This window comes from Balaenoptera acutorostrata, chromosome 15, assembly GCF_949987535.1.
Source record: "Balaenoptera acutorostrata chromosome 15, mBalAcu1.1, whole genome shotgun sequence".
Taxonomy (NCBI): domain Eukaryota; kingdom Metazoa; phylum Chordata; class Mammalia; order Artiodactyla; family Balaenopteridae; genus Balaenoptera; species Balaenoptera acutorostrata.
Genome location: NC_080078.1, coordinates 74,348,658 through 74,368,577, shown reverse-complemented (window position 1 = coordinate 74,368,577; position 19,920 = coordinate 74,348,658). Strand labels below are relative to the sequence as shown.

At 44.1% G+C, this 19,920-nt stretch overlaps 1 pseudogene; it reads right to left on the bottom strand.

Moving 5' to 3' along the window:
• Positions 1–14,358: 14,358 nt before the first annotated feature.
• Positions 14,359–15,801, bottom strand: LOC103007636 (SWI/SNF-related matrix-associated actin-dependent regulator of chromatin subfamily D member 1-like; annotated as a pseudogene).
• Positions 15,802–19,920: the final 4,119 nt, after the last annotated feature.

Sequence of the window (19,920 nt, the reverse complement as noted above, 5' to 3'; positions counted from 1 at the left end):
GGTGTGGGAGAGGAAGCGGAATGTTTTTAAACAATTTAATTTGCCATAAAATGATTTTTAAATCAATTGCTCTAATGCATTTGCCAATTTGTGGCCCTCGATTCTTCCATTTCTTATTTGAGGAGGTCAAGGAATCCATCACCAACCACTTGCCCAGTTAGTTGAACATCGCATTTTACTTCTTTGTTAACAGCTTGAAACCCATAAAATAATCTATATATTATTTCTGTATGAATTGGTCAAAATACATCAGTTATTGCAACTGGATGGCAGATATGGCCTGGGTCACAGGTTCACTGAGTGGATGGGGGGCAGAGCCATTTTCACTCTTTAAATCCCCCCTCCCACTACCCATGACATTGACCTTGGCTACCTGTCAGCTGTTCCCCCTATTTGAGCAGCAGTGCAGATGGGACAAGTACATGGGTTCTGTAGTGGATACTGTGGCATGCTGCCCAGACCCCCCCACTCCAGGACTGAGGCACTTATATTCCCACAGCTGCTGCTAGCATAGGCTGCTGACAGCTCTCAGTCGAGTCCCTCTTGAGGATTTGCCCTTGGTTGAAGAAAGCAACCTAGTCCAAGTTCTACATCCAATGACTGGATGAAGTGGGAGTCCCAGAGTCCTGCCTCCATGCCATCCTAGCTCCATCCTTACCCCTTGGCATCAGCTAAGGCCTCTGCTGAGGCTGCACGCAGTTTGATTTTTCCCTTCCATGTATGATCCTGAAAGCACTCTGTAATAATCTTCCCGCATGCATACCTCCACAGAGTTTTATTCCTGGGGAACCTAACCCACAACAGGCTCTGAAGTCAGACGGAACTGGGTTTTGAGTTTTATCCCAAATACCCACGAGCTATGTGGCCTTAGACATTATACATTCACTATAAGCCTCAATAAGCCTCAGATTTTTAATCTCTAAAGATGAAATCATGATAGTATATGCCTCTTATGGTTACAATGAGGATGAAGAGAAATAATGCATGTAAATCATATGATATCTGGCACATGTTAGATTTTGCTGAAATGTATTCCCTTTTTGCTCAGCCCGTTGCCTGCATTTCCAGAAGCCAGTGTCTTCATGCCTCACCGAAACAGAAATGGTCCTGTTGTGCTAACTTCTTTCCAGCAGATGGCGACAGTGGATAAATCCTATCCAGCTCAGTTACAACTCTCACTCTTCACAGATTACATACCAGTTTCACATGCATCATCTCATTTGACTCTCCTTCAACAACCATTTACCAAGTGCTGATTATTCCATCATTTATTCTTTCATCCCTTCCTCAACACATGCTTGCTGAGACCTTACTCCAGCCAAAGTGCAGCTTTAAATCCCTTCTAAAACATCATGGTGACTAAGAAACAAACAAAAAAGGAAAGGAAAAGAAAAGAAAAGAAGAAGAAAAGAAAATTCCAAGCCCCAGCTGGAAAGCTGGATTTTGAGAGATAAAAAGACGAGTTTTAGCCACTGATTTCGTTCTGGTCCTGACTTGCTGCCAACGTGCCTGATGGAGGCTGCTTTAATAAAGCAATAAAGCAGAAGCAGCTTGATTTGAGTGAAACTGAGTCAGGAAGGAAATGATTCTTCTGAGGTACCTCCCCAGAGACCATCTGCAGTCCTTCCCAAGGGCTATTGATCTGAAGGCACAGCAGTTGGTTCTTGGACTGGTTAAAATTGCCGAGTAGGAGAAAAAAAGAGAAAAAATCCATAAAGGAGGTGTTGAGGGCTTGCGGGGAGGAGGAGTGAGCTGGCCTGGATTCAGGAGCTCCTGATGGAAACGACTTTGCAGTTCCTTCTGCTTTGCAGCCAGCCAACGAGCATTCCTGGAAGCCATGAGACCAGGCCGGCTGAGATCCTGGTGGGACAAAGGGTGCCCACCCTCAGCCTACTCTCGCTCACTCCAGAGCCGTGGGGGAATAAACTCACCTGAAGATCACCCCAGCAGTGCAATTTAGGGGTGCCAAGAAGGGCTCCCTCCATGGGTGAAATCCCTCTGTCTCTCAACAACCAGTCCCTGGACCCCAGATGCCACCATTAGTCATTCATTGTCCCTTAAAATGAAAACTGCAGGAATTAAGAGCTGAACTTCTATATAGGTAGGGGTGTGTGTGTGTGTATGTGTGTGTGGTGTGTGTGTGTGTGTCTGAGAGAAAGAGAGAGAGAGAGAGAGATTATACTGACTTGGAGAAAAGTCTGTAAATGTTCACATCAGTTGTTGACATGGGTTACCTTGAGCCAGAAGGTGTGGAGTAAGTTAGAAAGATTAATAGAGGATGGGAAAAGAGAAGGAAAAGAATAGGTAAGAAAAAAAATCACATTAAAAAAGGATGTAGGAAATTCCCTGGCGGTCCAGTGGTTAGGACTCAGCGCTTTCACTGCTGAGGGCACAGGTTCGATCCCTGGTCTGGGAACTAAGATCCTGCAAGCTGTGTGGCGTAGCCAAAAATAAATTAAAAAATAAATTAATTTTAAAAAAAGGATGTCCATGATTAAAAGTATTATTATTATTATTTTACATCACAATCAATATGACTTTACTCCAGGAATATAAAATTTGGTTTAACATTAGAAAATGAACTCATATAATTTACCGCTTTAACAGAATAAGGAGAACAACCATCTCAGTAGATGCAAAGAAAGCATTTGATAATATTCAACATAAGTTTATGATTTAAAAAAAAAACTTAAGAAATTAGGAGTAGAAGGAAACTTCCTTCATATGGTAAAGATTTTCTACAAAGAACATATAGCATATTTAATGGGAAAATATTGAAAGCATTTCCATTGAGATCAAGAAAGAAATAGATTCCCAGTATGTCTATTTCTATTTATTATTGTGTTTGAGATCCCAGCCAGTGCAAAAATAAAAGATTTGAAAGGAAGATCTACCAATAAGCTATTATAATTAAAAGTAAATTTAGCGGGACTTCCCTGGTGGCACAGTGGTTAAGAATCTACCTGCCAGTGCAGGGGACATGGGTTCGATCCCTGGTCCAGGGAGATCCCACATGCTGCGGAGCAACTAAGTCCATGTGCCACAACTACTGAAGCCAGTGCACCACAATTACTGAGCCTACGCTCTAGAGCCCGTGAGCCACAACTACTGAGCCCGCCCATGCCACACCTACTGAAGCCTGAGCCCCTAAAGCCCGCGCTCCACAACAAGAGAAGCCACTGCAATGAGAAGCCGCTGCACCGCAATGAAGAGTAACTCCCGCTCACCACAACTAGAGAAAGCCGGCGCACAGCAATGAAGACCCAACGCAGCCAAAAATAAATAAATTTATATTAAAAAAAAAATCCATGGACTAAATACTCAGCCATTAAGAAGTATGAAATTTTAAAAAAAGTAAATTTAGCAATCACCATATACAAAGTCAGTATACAAAAGTCAATTGAATTTTTATTTACCATAAAACTTTGTTTAATAACATCAAAAAGAAAATAGTACCATTTACTTGTATCGCAAAACCCAAATAGCTAGGAGTAAATTTAAAGAAATATGTGCAAGACCTGTAAATTGAAAAACTTAAAACGTCACTAGAAGAAATGAAAGCTCTAAATAAATAGATATTTCTTGTTCATGGGTCAGAAAACTCAATATTGTAAAGATGTCAATTCCCTCCAAATGGGTCTATAGATTCAGTGCAATTTTTTTTTTTCCTTTTTTTTTCAGTGCAATTTTTTTCTTTGAAAAAGTAAAGAATATTTATTATTTGATTTCTGTAAAAGGTTTCTTCTGTTGCCTGTGAGTATAAAGATGTGCCTGAAAGATGCCCACTAAAATATTAACAGTAGCTATATACCGTGATAAGATTTCAGGGGGTTTTACTTTCTTCCTTATAATTTTATATATTTAAAAATTGTATAGAGTGTGTTTAAATTAAAACAAAAAAACTATTGCAAGCCAAATGGGAAAAGCAATGACAAAAGCTGAGACTTTTGTATCAGATAGGATTCAAATTCCAACTCCTCCATTCCCTAGCTGTGTGACTCAGAGCAAATTGCTTAACCTCTCTGCACCTCAGTTTCTTCCTCTTTAAAAGCAGGGGTTGAGTGGACAGCTCTTGTTTTTGCCTGCCCAGCACCTTTCCCCTTGATCTCCCTTTGGGAATCATCCCACCTAACTCCTACCACAATCCATTCGATTTGTGCAAGAGTGGCGAGCTCAGGTACCCACAGGATTTGGTTTGGTGATGTAAATGAGGGAAGTGGGCCAGGTGTGAGGAAGGAACATGGATAAAAGAAATATTTTACTTTCTTCTTTAATTCACTGCAAAAAACAAACAAACAAACAAACAAACCAGTATTGCAAGATTTATGACCAACGGCTCTGATATGAGGCTTCAAGGCTGAGACAATAGGGCATGGTGGGGACTGTGGAGAAATGGAGAAACCATACTCTATCCAAAGGGGACCCCCATCACAAGGGTGAAGAAGTGCACCCATGTTGCTGGGTTTCCAATTTGTCAAGAGAAGCCAGAAATCTGGAGTTTAATGTGAAATCTCTCAATGTTTAATTTTTGGCAATGAATGCAAAAAAATTTTTAAATGTGATGTTGGCCCAAAGGGTGCAGGCCAAATAAAGCATGATTCTGTCTGAGTGCCAGATCTGAGCCTGAGGGTCCATTGTATGATTTCTGGTCCAGTGCGAGAGACAGATGGGTGGATGGGTAGTTTTGACACAGCTTGGTAAGTGTAAAGATGGAAACACATGATGTAATGGGGCAGAGAAGAGGAGCAGGGGTGGGAGAAGGGGTCTTTGAGGAGGAGATGGCCCCCCATCTGAGTCCTACATGAAGGCTCAGCAGGCCAAGAAACTGGGCTTGGGCAGTCCAGGCAGAGGTAACAGTCCAGGGGAGTTCCATGCTAGGGAACCTAGCAGATTGGCAAAGCTCAGGTGTCAGATGGGGGTGGGGAGCTGGGGGAGACAAGGCTGGGGAGGTGGGCGGGGCCCGATGCAGAGTGGCCTTGACCATATCATGTGTCTGTTCAACCATTTCTTAATTTTCCCACGTTGTAATTTCTGCTGTTTTTGACAGAAAACCAGAGGTTGTTTCCATGCCCCCAAACCAACCATTTCCTATGATACAAAGAAGCCCTTTCGGCTGTCAAAGTTGGCAAAACTCCTCTTTCTCCTCCCCCCACCCCACTGCTCTGGCTCACCCTCATGTGCGTTTCACTCTCACCCCTGGAGTATCCAAGAAAATAAATACTTTTGACCTTTGTCAGAACACCTTGGACTGGCCAGTATAAAAAGAAACAATTTGCACAGGAGGAAATGTTTCAATTCCTCCCAAATGGCTCTCTTTTCTCTAATGTCCAAAGCCAAATACAGTTATGATGCTGAGACCACAGGGGTGGTCTGCAGGGCCCTGGGCTGCAGGTCATGAGTCCATTCTCATCCTGCTCCCACAGCCTAACTCCTCCAATAAGACCGGGCCACACATGCCCAACCAGAACATAAGCAGGTATGTTGGATGGTTTCCCAGAACCTCCTCCATCAGGACTCAGGGCCCAAATCTCTTGCACACAGAGCCAGTGTGGCCCTGATGTCAGTGATGGCGTCTCCCCTCTAGCCAGCACGTGCCAAGCTCTCACCATACATGAGCTCATATAATCCCATAAAAGTCTCATCCCACTTTATAGGAAAGGAAGTTGAAGTCCAGGGAAGCTAAGTGATGGCAACTTGCCCCGTGCAGTGAAGCTTGAAAGTGTGACCTCAAAGACTGTGCTATTTGAAATGAAATGTAGTTCATTGTGATGATTCGTTCTGTGTGTCAACTTGACTAGGCTAAGGGATGCCCAGATAGCTGGCAAAACATGATTTCTGGGTGTGTCTGTGAGGGTGTCTCTGGAAAAGATTAGCATTTGATTCAACAGACTGAGTAAAGATGGCCGTCCCCTGTGTGGATAAGCATCCTCCAATCCACTGAGAGCTCGATTCGAATAAAAAGGTGGAGGAAGGGTGAATGAATTTGCTCTCTCTCCAGAGCTGGGACCTCCATCTTCTCCTGCCCTTGGACATTGGAACTCCTGGTTCTCAGGTCTTTAGACTCAGACCAGATCTTTGATGTATACACATCTGTATCTATATCCATATCTATCAATACACATATATCTCCTGCTGGTTCTGTTTCTCTGGATAGCCCGAATACATTCATATACATGATAACATATTAAACAGCACAGGAAAGTTTACCATGAAAAGCAAACTCTCACCCCCAACTCCCTTGAGGCAACCTCTTTTAATCATTTTAATTTTCTGGTGATTACCTCCTTAATTATAAACAATAGCTAGATAATATTTACTGTCTGTAAAGTGTGCTTATAATCCCTGCTTTCTCCAACTGCTTGATATTTATATACTTATTTGTCGTTCTCATTTCTCTTCATAAATTCAATAAACGTAACCTCTATCTTATTTTATCCCATGGACCATATCTTTTGACACTCCACTTTCTAAGATGAAGGTATGAGCAGTGTTTCTTTTCTCTCGCTGTTTCTATTTTCCACATTTTGTCAGCCTCACTTTTGTTTTTAAAGCGTCATTTTGTTTACTGTGGTAGAGACTTCCAGAGTTCCCCTCTATTGGGGTCTCTCCTTCCAGACACATGGAGGATTATGTTTCCCCACCCCTTTGAGTTGGTGGAACCATGTGACTAATTCTGGCCAACGGGTTGGGGGAGGAAGTGACCTTTGCTACTTCTAGGCTTGGAGCATTTAATGACTGGTGTGAGCTCCTCCTTCCCCCAACCTCCAGATGCAGATACCATGTTCTCCCACCTGCTGCCACACCTGGCAACATTCCATATGGAAGAGCCTCTGTCAGCAACCCCCAACCCCAGCAATGTACAATCAACATGTAATATGAGGGAGACATAAATCTTTGTTGTTCTAAGCCTCTGAGTGTTTGGGGGTTATTTGTCACTGCAACTTAAACATGCACATCCTAACTGATGTAGTTAACATTATATTCTGTCCTCCAACTATTACAATCAAGACTTTGATGTTTTGTCCATTCTTTAAATGAACAGATTACAAAAAAGATAAACTATTTCTGTCCTGGCAAGTCTGAAAATGTCTTTATTTGCCCTCGCACTTGATTATGTTTGCCTGGGAATAGAATTCTAGGTTAAAAATCTCTTTTAGAATTTTCAAGATACTGCACTATTGGCATCTGGCTTTTGAATTTTGGTGAGAAATCTGATACTGGTCTGAGTCTTTTTCCTTCACAGATGATTTTTTTTTTTGGCCGTGCTGCGCAGCTTGCAGGATCTCGGTTCTCCTACCAGGAACTGAAACTGGGCCACGGCAGTGAAAGCACTGAATCCTAACCACTAGACCACCAGGGAACTCCCTAGATGAATATTTTTTAAATCCAGGGAAAACTTAGAATCTTTAAACTGTATTGCATCTGACACAGTTTAATTTTTTTCTCATATTTTCTCTCTCTTGGTCTTTTCCATCTCTGTCTTTTTGTTCTATGTTGGGAGGACTTTCTTCAACTTTAAATTTCAGCCATCTATTAAAGTTTACATTTTAGCAATAGTGTATGTTTGAGAAATTTTAACAATATTTATATCAGTATAACAAACAGAAAAAAATCATGAATCATAAGTGTACAAACGGATGAATTATCACAAAGTGAACACACACGGATAAGGACACCCTAGTCAAGAAGTCGATTATTACCAACAAGTCGTTGTCCCCTTGTGCTCCTTCCCAATCACTACCCACCCCTTCTCTCCAAAGATTACCCATTCTACTGTTCTAACCTTGTCAATTAGTTCCTCCTGTTTTTTGAAACAAATAAGTGGAATCATACAAGTCATTTATCCTCTTGAAGCTCCAGTTTCCTCAGCTGTAAATTGGGAGTAAAAATATAACTAAAAGAACATGGCAGATTATAGGTGCTTAGGACATGTTTGTTTAATCTGTGTAGCTCACTGTACCTTAAATCACTTGCATAAGTGGTGGATTTCCAGCATAAAAAGAGGTTATATCATCAATGAACCAGAAAACCTGTAGTCCTAGGATCTGATATGGGCAGAGTAGGAGGTGAAAAGCCACTAAGTAGGAAAGGAACATTTTCTTTTGACATGAATGAGAATTCCTCTTGATCCACATCCTTACCAGCATTTGGTGTTGCCTGTGTTTTGGAGTTTGGCTGTTTAAGAGGTGTATAGTTTTAATTTGCATTTCCCTGATGACATGTGATGTGGAACATATTTTCCTATGCATGTTTGCCATCGATTTGTCTTCTTTGGTGAGGTGTCTGTTAAAATCTTTGACTCACTTTTTTTAAAGGCTTTTTTAAAAAAAATTTATTTATTTAATTTATTTTTGGCTGCGTTGGGTCTTTGTTGCTGCGTGCAGGCTTTCTCTAGTCGCGTCGAGCGGGGGCTACTCTTCGTTGCGGCGTGCAGGCTTCTCATTGCGGTGGCTTCTCTTGTTGCGGAGCACGGGCTCTAGGCGCACAGGTTTCAGTAGTTGCGGCGCACGGGCTCAGTAGTTGTGGCTCACGGACTTTAGAGCGCAGACTAAGTAGTTGTGGCACACGGGCTTAGTTGCTCCGCGGCATGTGGGATCTTCCCAGACCAGGGCTCGAACCCATGTCCCCTGCATTGGCAGGTGGATTCTTAACCACTGTGTCACCAGGGAAGCCCATTGACTCACTTTTTAATTGGATTGTTTGTGTTCTTATGGTTGAGTTTTTGTATATTTTGGATAACAGTCCTTTATCAGATGCGTCGTTTGCAAATATTTTCTCCCAGTCTGTAACTTATCTTCTCATTATCCTCACATTGTCTTTTGCAGAGTAGAAGTTTTTAATTTTAATGAAGTCCAGTTTATTGATTACTTCCTTCGAGGATCATGACTTTGGTGTTATATCTAAAAAGTTATTAGAATACCCAAGGTTTGCTCCTATTATCTTGTAAGACAGCGGTCCCCAACCTTTTTGGCACCAGGGACCGGTTTTGTGGAAGACAATTTTTCCACAGATGGTGGAGGGGAGGATGGTTCAGGCGGTAATGAGAGCAATGGGGAGCGATGGGGAGCGGTAGATGAAGCTTTGCTCCTTGGCAGCCACTCACCTCCTGCTGTGTGGCCCGGTTCCTAACAGGCCGCCGACCTGTTGGGGATCTCTGTTTTAGGAGTTTGGTGCATGTGTGGTTTTAATCTAACCTGTGGCTTTTGCCCCCATCCAACTGGTTTCCAATAATGCCCTTGGCTCATTGTCTTCTTTTTTTTTTTTTTTTAATGTTTATTTATTTGGCTGAGCCGGGTCTTAGTTGCAGCATGCGGAATCTTTTAGTTGCAGCATGTGGGATCTAGTTCCCCGAGCAGGGATGGAACCCGGGCCCCCTGCATTGGGAGCTTGGAGTCTTAGCCACTGGACCACCAGGGAAGTCCCTCATTGTCTTCTTACAGTCATGGCAATGTTAACATTCTATAACCTTCTCTTCTTTATCTTGCTAAGAAGGCAGTTTCAGCCCAGTATTTAAAATCTCCAGGTACTTGTGTTCTCCAGATGGCTTTCCCTTGCTTTACAAGTCTTCTTATCAGATTCAATTGAGACTTACACTTCCATAACCAAGATTTGTTTGATTCTACACAGGCTTAGGAGCTGATGTCTTCTCTCAGAGGTGGAATTACATTTACCAAGCTCATGGGACTGAGGTGGAAAATGGGAATGTCAATGTATTCGCTGATAACAAGAAATAGAATTAAGCATACTGCAATTTTCTCATCAGCCTAACCAGCACATTCTTTCCTGAAGGCAGATCTAAGTGAAAAGTAAAATTATGTAAAATAAAGGAAAAGAAGATGACTTGGTGAGCATTTGACAGTTCAGCCCTATTGACTGAGAGCCTGTTACATGTCAAGCATCGTGCTGGACACAAGGCTGGACCCCAGGCGGAGAACAGCCAATAAGAGAGATGGGGCTCTGTGTTCACAGATCCTAGGCTACACAAAGAAGTTAATGAAACTTCTAGGTTAAAAAAAAAGGAAAAAAACCCCAAAAAACCAAAAAACTGCGCAACATAGCCTCTGCTTCCTCTCTGAAACTACTAAAATAACAGTACAGGGATTTTTCTTTAAAAAATACAATGCCCTGGGTGGTGGGTGGGGCGAGGGATAAATTGGGAGCTTGGGATTGACGTATACACACTACTATATATAAAATAGATAACTAATAAGAACCTACTGTATAGCACAGGAAACTCTACTCAATACTCTGTAATGACCTATATGGGAAAGGAATCCTAAAAAGAGTGGATATATGTACATGTGTAACTGATTCACTATGCCTGTAGACCAGAAACAAACACAATGTTGTAAATCAACTATACTCCAATAAAAATTAATTAAAATTAAAAAAATACAGTGCCCTAAGACAAAGGTCAGCAAGCTATGGTCCATGAACCAAATCTAGCCTGCTCCCTGTTTATGTACAGCTCATAAGTGAAGAATAGCTTTGCATTCTCGAATGGTTGGGGAAAAAAAAAAGCAGAATAATATTTTACGACACATGAAAATGTTAGGAAATTCAGATTCCAGTGTTCATAAATAAAGTTTTGTTGGAACTTAGCCATGTGTTCCAATGCATGTTCCACGTATTGTTAATGGCTTCTTTCATGCTACATTGACACAGTTGAGTAGTTGCAATGGAGACCATATGGTGTGCAAAGCCAAAAATACTTACTATCCGGCCCTTTACAGAAAAGATTTGCCATCCCTTGCTCTAGAGCAGCTCTATTCCACAGAACTTTCCGCAGTGACAAGGAACATCATGCACTGTCCAATATAGTTGCCAGCCACTAGCTCCATGTGGCTATTGAGCGCTTGAAATGTGGTTAGTGCGATTAAGGAATCGAAAGTTTGTTTTATTTTATTTTAATTAATTTAGATTTAAATAGCTGCAGGAGACCAGAGTCTGCTGTGTTGGATAGCACAGCTGTAGAGAGTAACAGAAGCGGATCTGGATTAGGAAACACCAGGCACAGTGGATGATGGGGCATCATCCTGAAAGCGGAGGGATGAAGTGAAAGTTTATATATGGAAGACCGAGATGCTCTGCCCAACCTCCTTCCCTCAGGCTTCTTTCCCAACCTAGATGCCACATTGCTGGCGTGGAGGATTGTACTCTCCTAAAGAGATGCTATAAGAGTCTTCTCTGGAGAATTTGACCAGCTCAGGAGGAAAACCCTAAGGATGCTGGCAATGGGAGCTCCCTAATGGACAGTCACATCAAAGCTCATAGTTAATAATTAGGCCTCCTCACGTGCAGCCAGCACCCAATCAATTTCAGTCTAGGTCCCACCCTTCAATGTGAGCAGACAGCCAAGGATCATCACACGTTGGAGGAAAGATGCAAAGAACAAAGAGATCAAACGGACAGACTTAAGCAAAGACCTATGGGAGAACATAATTTGTTAAATTTGGAGATCCATGAAGTTGGATGAGAAAAATGGTCTTTATCTTTAAGTTCAACTTAAATTCAGCATTTCCTTCACTTACGAACATAAGCAACAAACCAGAGTAGTATTAGCAGTTCCCGTGGCTTCACCAATAGAAAACAGGTATTTTCCTATCACAATGGTCTTACCGAAGGCATCTCAAAATATCATTTCTGCTCATTATGACTTTGAAATTATGCTAGGTATTAGACACACCGCTAAATCTTCTAATATAGAAGCACATATGTTACTATATGACAGATTTGTTTTTAAAATATTTTGATAACTGCATTTTGATATAAATGATTCCCTCCGTAATCTTCTGTACAGCAGTTTATTCATTGAAAAATATTAGGCTGAGAAGAGGTCCATGGGCTTCACCAGATTGCAAAGGGGTCTGTGGCACAAGAAGGGTTAAGAATCCCTGTGTTCATGTTCTCTTTAGAGCTACAAGTGGATGGGGAATGGAGGTAATAACCATCAAGTACTATGTGCCAGGTTTTAATCCTCATCATTCTAAGAGGAGGTATTATTATTATTATTATTTTGATAGCTTTCATTAGTACTTGGAAATGCTCATTTTGTCATTTCAATGGGATGTTTGGAGGGAGGAGAGATAAACAGATATGCTTAATCAGCCCTCTTGACCCAAAAGTTCAGTTTTCTTTTTTTTTTTTTCCAGAAGATTCTTTTATTAAAACTGGGTGACATCGATAAGGGGGCAGTACAAAAAAAATTTTGGTCCATGAAGAAAACATAATAATTCAGTTAATAAAAACATATAGGGGGCTTCCCTGGTGGTGCAGTGGTTGAGAATCTGCCTGCCAATGCAGGGGACACGGGTTCGAGCCCTGTCTGGGAAGATCCCACATGCCGCGGGGCAACTAGGCCCGTGAGCCACAACTACTGAGCCTGCGCGTCTGGAGCCTGTGCTCCGCAACAAGAAAGGCCGCGATAGTGAGAGGCCCGCGCATCGCGATGAAGAGTGCCCCCCGCTTGCCACAACTAGAGAAAGCCCTCGCACAGAAACGAAGACCGAACACAGCCAAAAATAAATAATAAAAAAAAAAAAAAAAAAAAAAAAAACATATATACACTACCAAACTTAAAATAGCTAGTGGGAAGCAGCCGCATAGCACAGGGAGATCAGCTCGGTGGTTTGTGACCACCTAGAGGGGTGGGATAGGGAGGGTGGGAGGGAGGGAGATGCAAGAGGGAAGAGATATGGGGATATATGTATATGTATAGCTGATTCACTTTGTTATACAGCAGAAACTAACACACCATTGTAAAGCAATTATACTCCAATAAAGATGTTTAAAAAAAAAAAAAAACAGTTACCTTCAGGGACACTGTGTAGGAGTGCGGAGCCTCCTTCTCATGGTTCCAGCCCCAGGGACAGAGGTTGTCCAGTGTCACTGTGGGGAGAACCTTTCAAGGGAGGAGTGGGATAAGGACATAAAGGGGAAGACGGGGAGAAAGTTCTGCTGTCCCCAGTGTGGAATAGGCAGGGATACGGGGCTGGAGGATGTGCTCGCAGAAGCCTGAGGAGGGGGTGGGGAAGAAGGGGCTTTGTCAGTTCTGTGGGTTTAGAGCCCATGCTGAACGGGATTCCCCCTCTGTGCCCAGCTGTCTCCCACCCTGCTGTGTTGAGTCTGCGAGCCTGGGCTATGCTAACTCTGGGGTGATACAACCTGGAAGAAGAATTTGAGGCTCTCCTGGAAAGATGCAAAACCATCTCAGTTGCAAGGGGCCAAGATCACAAGGTCCTGCTGCTACCTGAGGGGTCTGAAGCTTTGAGGGCAGGGGCTGGGGAGTCACACTCCTGTGAGGCAGGGAGAGGGAAGAGTCACAAGCCCAGCTCAGAGCTATTCTCCAGCCCTATAGGTGCTTTCACTCCTCAGTGCCCTGGAAGTCACCGGTGGGTGTCAACTGGGCAGACAAGGGACAGGAAGACAGGGACGGCCCAGGGCTTTTACCCGTTTGATTTCAGACCTGTTTCTCTGTGAAAGGATGGGGGAGGCAGGGTGGAATGAATGGATGAGTCATACCTCCAAGCAACAGCAGGAAGGAACAGCCTCCGCTGGCAATGACAGTACCCTAGGTGAGGGCCCTTGGGGCTCTGACAGGGAAAGGCAAGTTTCCCCCACTCAGATGCCCTGGGTTAGGACAGGTAGGAGGGAATCCTAAAAAGCAGCGACAGGGAGTGTGGTGAGAGGGACCAATACTAAAAGAACAAACTCCAATACTGATGTGGACCCCCTACGAGGGAGTAAGTGAAGCACTGAGACAGGAGGCCAATCCAGAGGGCTGCGGACTGACCTGAGGCTCAGTGGAGCCAAGAACCAGGATTCCTTTAGTGCTAGAGGGCAACAAGTGAAGGGAGAGTTTGCTCCAAACCTGTGGAGGGAAGGAAGGAAACTGGATTCTGTTATCAGGAAAGCCAAGATCAACTAGCTTATAGAGGGCCCCCAGGCTTGAGTCTCGGAGAAGGGGCTAAAGCTCCCAACTCCTGGGTCTCTGAAGGGCAGGATCAGTGCAGCTGGTCCCTTTGAAGACCACTTGGCCTTCGGCCCAATCCATTCAATGCACTGATTACCACTACAGGTTCTCTCTCTAATCCTATCTAGAGGTCCTATGCAGACCAGGGGAGGGTACAGGCACATGGGAACTTTGTGGGGCAAAGGGAAGCTGCGGGTAGGAAGGGATGGAGTGGGAGAAGAGGGTAACAGGTATCATGTGAGACCCTCTTCATTCTGGGGTTGTCCTAGAGCCAACAGCATCCCCTGGAAGGCCCCAAGCAAGACCAAGGCAGGTGCTATGAGGCAGGCAGCACAGGGCCCAAATAAAGAAGTTGGTGCAGCCAAATCAGGGCTGTGGGAGAAGCCCTATGTATTTCGGATTCCCAGGACTTGCTCTAATTCCTGTCGTCTCTGCTGCACCTTGGAGTAGAAGTATTGGCACATGGCCTCCTGTGCCCAAGGCTGGAAGTAGAACTCAGTTCGGCGCTCTTCCTCTGGGTTACCCACCACCTTGGTCATGGTCTTGAGGTCCCGGCACTGGGACTGAAGCCAGTCACTGATGAAACCCTGAGGGTCTCTGGCAAAGCTCAGCATGAACTCTCGCTGGGTCTTCAGCTGATTGATAGTTTCTACTGTCTCATGGATCTTGTTGTCTAGAGGAGCAATCTCCTGCTGGCTGGCAGTAGACAGCAGAAAAGAATTCGTCTGGGTCTTCAAGGTGTCATCCACTTCCACATCAATGTCATAACAAGCTGTCTTTTCTGATCATTCGGGTCAACACTAATGATATCATTAATGATGATGGGCTCTGGTGGCATAAGCAAGGCATGGAGCCGTTGGGGGAATCTCTGAAAAACTTCATACGTTGAGACTCAAAGATCTGCTGGAGGTACTTGTCACAGATGACAAACTCCCGCTCAGGTGGGTCCTGGAGCTTATGCATCTTAATATATTGCCACAGTGCTTGAATGATCACTGGACGGGCCTGGGTGTGGATGCCCAGCAGGCGAGCCAGAGGAGGGTCTAATTTAAACTGAGGAGGCTGGTAATCCAGCATCAGCAGGACAGTACACCATACATTCACATCTCCTGGCCACTTCACTTCGAAGCCATCTGTCTCCTGGGTAGTGGCGGTCCTGTACCATTCTACCAGATGGTTGTCTGGCCCATACAGGTCCTTGTCCAGTTCGATCACCAACGACTTAAAAAAAGAAGAGAACTTCCTCTTTTGTTTGGTGGCATCATATTTGGACAAGGCTGAGTTGATGGGACGTTTCGAGGCCTCCTGGATATCTAGCCATTTCCTCATGATAGTCTGGTCCAGTTTCCTTTCAAAAGCCAAGAGACCCATATAGGCCTGGGATTCTGGTATCAGTTCACGAATACTTTGAGGTAGAATTTTGTCAGCCATCTTCTTTTTCTTTGTACTGTGGTTCCGATTCTGGACCGCCTGCTGTTGGACCTGCTGGATCTGCTGAGGAACAGGTCTCCTGCGGGACTGGTCCATCCCTGACTGGGCCAGGTCAGGTCGGACTGAAAGGCTCCCCTCATAGCCAGGGAGTCCCATGGAAGGTTCCTGAGGTGTCGTTCGGCTGCCTGGTAGCATACCTGGTCTTGGATAGGCCACTCTGCGCATCGGGGAGCTCCGTGCATCGGGGAGTGGTACAGCCCTTGACCCGGCGCCGGGCCCATTCGCACCGGAGGCCCCGGAGTCCCACCTGGGCCCAGGGCAGCCGCCGCGCCCGCCCCTCCTGAGGCTCCAGTGCTGCCGCTCAGAGCCACAGACTGGAAACCTGCCCCGGCCGTCATCTTTCCCAGAGCCACTGCTGTAGCTGCACAAAGAACCCCAAAAGTTCAGTTTTCTATTGTAAAAATTATACAAGCAGGGGGACTTCCCTGGAGGTCCAGTGGTTAAGACTCTGAGCTTCCAGTGTAGGGGGTGCGGGATTGATCCCTGGTCAGGGAACTAAGATCCCACATGCCGAGTGGTGAGGCCAAAAAAACCTTGGTACATGCACATCATAAACAAGTTAGAGAAGTACAAAGAGGACAGCAAAAATCACCTCCAACCTCACTACCTGTTTGGTGAACATTGTTTTAGACAGCACTTCATGCAGATATACATAAATATACATACACACCCATACAAACTTACATAAAGATAAATATATGTATTGGTGTAAAGATATACACATAGTTTTAAACAAAAACAGGATCAAACTACACATTTATTATTTTACTTTTATTCTTTTACTAAGTAATACATTGCGTTTATCTTCCATAGCAATAATAAGAATTGAGGCAGGTAACTGTCTTCACCATACAGGTAAGGAAGCTGAGACTTGTCCATGATCACACCGGTTGAGAGAGGAAGAAATCTCTTGGTCATCCCAGAACTACTTACTCTTCAAGGAGCTCATGTCTGTGAGGGGGTAAACCCTGGAGTTCAGCTGAACTGGGAAGCCTTCACCCTCTCAGCTGCATTTACCTAAAAGCTTGTAACTTATGTAACTGGAAATCTTAGAGATTTCAGGGGATGCTAGCTCCGGTGCAGGTGACCCATATGCTGAGTCCCAACAGAGATCTACTGCTGAAAAACTTCAGCTCAACTGTCACACTTTGGAGGCAGGAATCTGGCGCATCCTGGGCTCCTTTCTTTATCTCGGTTCTGATTCTTCTGTGAAACGAATGGGAGCAAGGAGCCAGTTGTCTCCGTAACCCTCAGTGCAGCAACTCACCACTAGGTGTCTCCATGGCACCATGTGCGGTAGTCCGTGGATAGAGAGCCACGCCCACAAAGGTTGATCTCTTCATCCTGTCTGGCTTCCAGGAACGGGAGGAAAATGAGAGACGGTAGACTTCCTGAGCTCGGTGCCAGGGTTTATTTAATCTTCAGGATCCCAAAGCTCAGAATGGCTGCATCAGAGTCACCTAAGGAGCTTGCTGAAAGCAGTGATGCCAAGGTTTTGCTCCCAGAGTAGTGGATATCAACCTTGCCTACACATTAGAATCACCAGGGAAGCTTTTTTTATTTAACGTCTTTATTGGAGTATAGTTGCTTTATAATGGTGACCAGGGAAGCTTTTAAAAAACAAAATGTTGGAGTGTGTTAGGGACTGAATGTTTGTGTCCTCCCCAAATTCATATGTTGAAACCTTACTCCTCTCTCCCAACATGTGATGGTATTAGGAGGTGAGATCTTTGGGGGGTAATTAGGATTAGATGCAATCATGAGGGTGAAGCTCTCATCAGTGGGATGAGTGCCCTTATGAGTCACGAGAGAGCTTGCTTCCTCTTTCTGCTTTCTGCCATGTGAGGATACAACTGAGAAGCCGAGAAGTCGGCAGTCTGCAACCTGGAAGAGGACTTTCACCAGAACCCGACCACACTGGCACCCTGATCTTGGACTTCCAAGAACTGTGAGGAATAAATTTCTGTTGTTTATAAGCTGCCCAGTGTATAGTATTTCTGTTATTAGCACCCCAAACTGCTGCTGAGACAAGGGGCTCCAAGCTCCTCCATAGAAACACTGAGAAAACAAGCAGATACTGACAGAATCAACTTTGTAAGAACTTTGGAAAACCACCAAGGTTTACAGCAACCAACTGAACGCTGAATCAAAAAAACAAAAAGGCAACTTAAAAATGGCTCAAGGAACTTCCCTGGTGGTGCAGTGGTTAAGAATCTGCCTGCCAATGCAGGGGACATGGGTTTGAGTCCTGGTCTGGGAAGATCCCACATGCTGTGGAGCAACTAAGCCCATGCGCCACAACTACTGAGCCTCCGCTCTAGAGCCTACGAGCCACAACTACTGAGCCCACATGCCTAGAGCCTGTGCTCTGCAAAAAGAGAAGCCACCGCAATGAGAAGCCCACGCACCGCAATGAAGAATAGCCCCCGTGCAGCAACGAAGATCCAACACAGCCAAAAATAAATAAATATATATATATATATATATATATATATTTTTTTTTTTTTAAAAAAGATGGCTCAGTGCAAGCAGGGAGTATGGGCTAAAGCAGAGCTGCAAACAGCCCCCACAACACAGAGCCCATCTGCAAAGCCTGAGAGGTATGTTTTGTTTTCAGTTCCAGGTGTGCCAAGAAATCTCTGTCAAGGTACTAGTTGAACATGAGCTGAAGGAACAGACTTCAACGACTACATACGACGTGAAATACAGCCTATGTAAGATAGTTTGGGAAAATCACTAAGCAAATGGATGACTGCAGCCTTCATCAATCAAGATCAGTAACCCCTGGGGAAGGGGGAGAATCTGATTTCCAGTTACCACACTACAATATTCAAATGTCCAATCTCAGAAAAAAAACAATCACAAAGCATCCAAAGAAACAGGAAAGTATGGTCCAGTCAAAGAAACAAAATTAATTGACAGAACCTATCCCTGAGGATGCCCTGACATTGAACAGATGAGTCAAAGACTTGAAACCAACTGTCTTAAAAATGCTCAAAGGACTGAAGGAAACCAGGGACAAAGAACTAACAGAACTCAGAAAAACAATGTATGAACAAAATGTGAATATCAATAATCTATCAAAAGAGATACGGGGAATTCCTTTGCGGTCTAGTCGTTAGGACTCCATGCTTTCACTGCTGTGGGCCGGGGTTCGATCCCTGGTTGGGGAACTAAGATCCCACAAGCTGCGTGGTGTGGCCAAAAAAGAGAGAGAGAGAGAGAGAGAGAGAGAGAGAGAGAGATGATAAAAAAGGAACTAAATAGAAATTCTGGAGCTGAGAAGTATAATAACTGAAATAAAGAATCTGATGCCCAGGCCTCACCCCAGTCTAATTACATCAAAATCTCTGGGGTTGGGCCTCCAACATCTGTACCTTCCAAACCTGCCAACATTGAAAACCGTTATCGCAGAGATTCTGTTTTAGGAGGTCCAGGGCTGGAAATCTCAATTGTGGAGGTACATTAGTGTCACCCGAAGAGCTTTAAAAAATACTGATGGCCAGCCTACTCCCCAGAATCTCTGAGAGTAGGCATTGGGTATTGGCATTTTGAACAAACTCCCTTGTAATTCTGATGACCACTCAAGGGTAAAAACCATGGAGAATCCCACGGTGTCCAACCTTCATCTCTGTGAAAGCTTTTTGTTCAACTGAAATATCATCAAGATCCCCAATATCTAAAATGTAAGCTAGTAACATTTGTTTATCCTAAAGTCCATCCATGAGGCTGTTGAGATCGGCATTGTTCATACATGCATGCATTTATTTATATTAATAAAAAATGTATTGAGGGCCCCACTATGTGCCAAGGAGGACAGCAGTGAACAAAACAGACAGCGCCTGCTGTCACCAAGCATTCATTCTAGCACGGAAGCCATAAATAAACAAAAAGTTATATGTGTGTCAAGCAATAAGAGAATTAAAGTGAGACAGGATGATAGGGGGGGATGAGAGCAGCTCTTTTGGATGGAGTGGTCATAGTGACATTTGAGAAGTGGCCTGGAAGAAATGAGAGAGTGACCTTGGTGCTGGAGAATGTCTGGAGAAGTGCTGTCAGTTGAACAGAAATCTATGAAATCTTGGTTTAAGGATGCTAGTCACAGCCTCCCATCAGCCAGTTTCTTTCTTTTGTTTTGGGTGCATCTCTTACCTGAGTCTTACTGACCTCTGCTTTCCACCAGACATGTGGATTTCAGGCAAGCCACATCATCCCTAAGAGTCATAATGTCTTCATCTGTAAAATACACATAATCATAATCATACCCACCTCACTGTAGGGTTGCTGAGACAGGGAAGCACAGTGCAGTGGTTAACAGCATGGGTACTGCAGCCAAACAGCCTGCGTTTGGAGTCTGGCTGTATAACCAGACTATGTATAGCTATATAACCACGGGCAAATTACTTAGCCTCTCTGGGCTTTTGGTTTGTGTGGTGGGCACATTAATGACTCCCCCC